Source organism: Pygoscelis adeliae, unplaced genomic scaffold (assembly GCF_000699105.1).
Source record: "Pygoscelis adeliae isolate BGI_AS28 unplaced genomic scaffold, ASM69910v1 Scaffold294, whole genome shotgun sequence".
Classification (NCBI taxonomy): Eukaryota; Metazoa; Chordata; class Aves; order Sphenisciformes; family Spheniscidae; genus Pygoscelis; species Pygoscelis adeliae.
In genome coordinates this window covers 2,564,756-2,565,131 of record NW_008824722.1, presented here as the reverse complement: position 1 = coordinate 2,565,131, position 376 = coordinate 2,564,756, and positions in this window count along the sequence as shown.

The window sequence follows — 376 nt, the reverse complement described above, 5'->3', positions numbered from 1 at the left end:
ATCCGGGGGAGGACGGGGACGGACACCCCGGCAGGGCTCAGCCAGAGCCGCCCCCGGGAGACAGCTCACCCGGGACATTTGGAGACCCCGGCAAGGTGTGCTCCTGCCTCTCCCTTTTTACCCTTCTCGGGGGGGGCCCTCCGCCCCCGCACAAACCCTGTCCCCACGGAAGCAGCTCCCCTCCGCGGGTGGGAGCACTTTGTTCTCCCTCTCTCCTCCTGAGCCCTTTCATCTCTCTTTCACTTCCCCCGGGCCCAGCTGCGGTGGTGCCCGTCCTCCCTTCACCTTCCACCCTCCCCCCATTTGGTCCGGGGCTGGGGCGGAGCGGACCAAACGGGTCCGCCCCCAGACCCGGGCCCGGCCGGTCCCCCCGGAG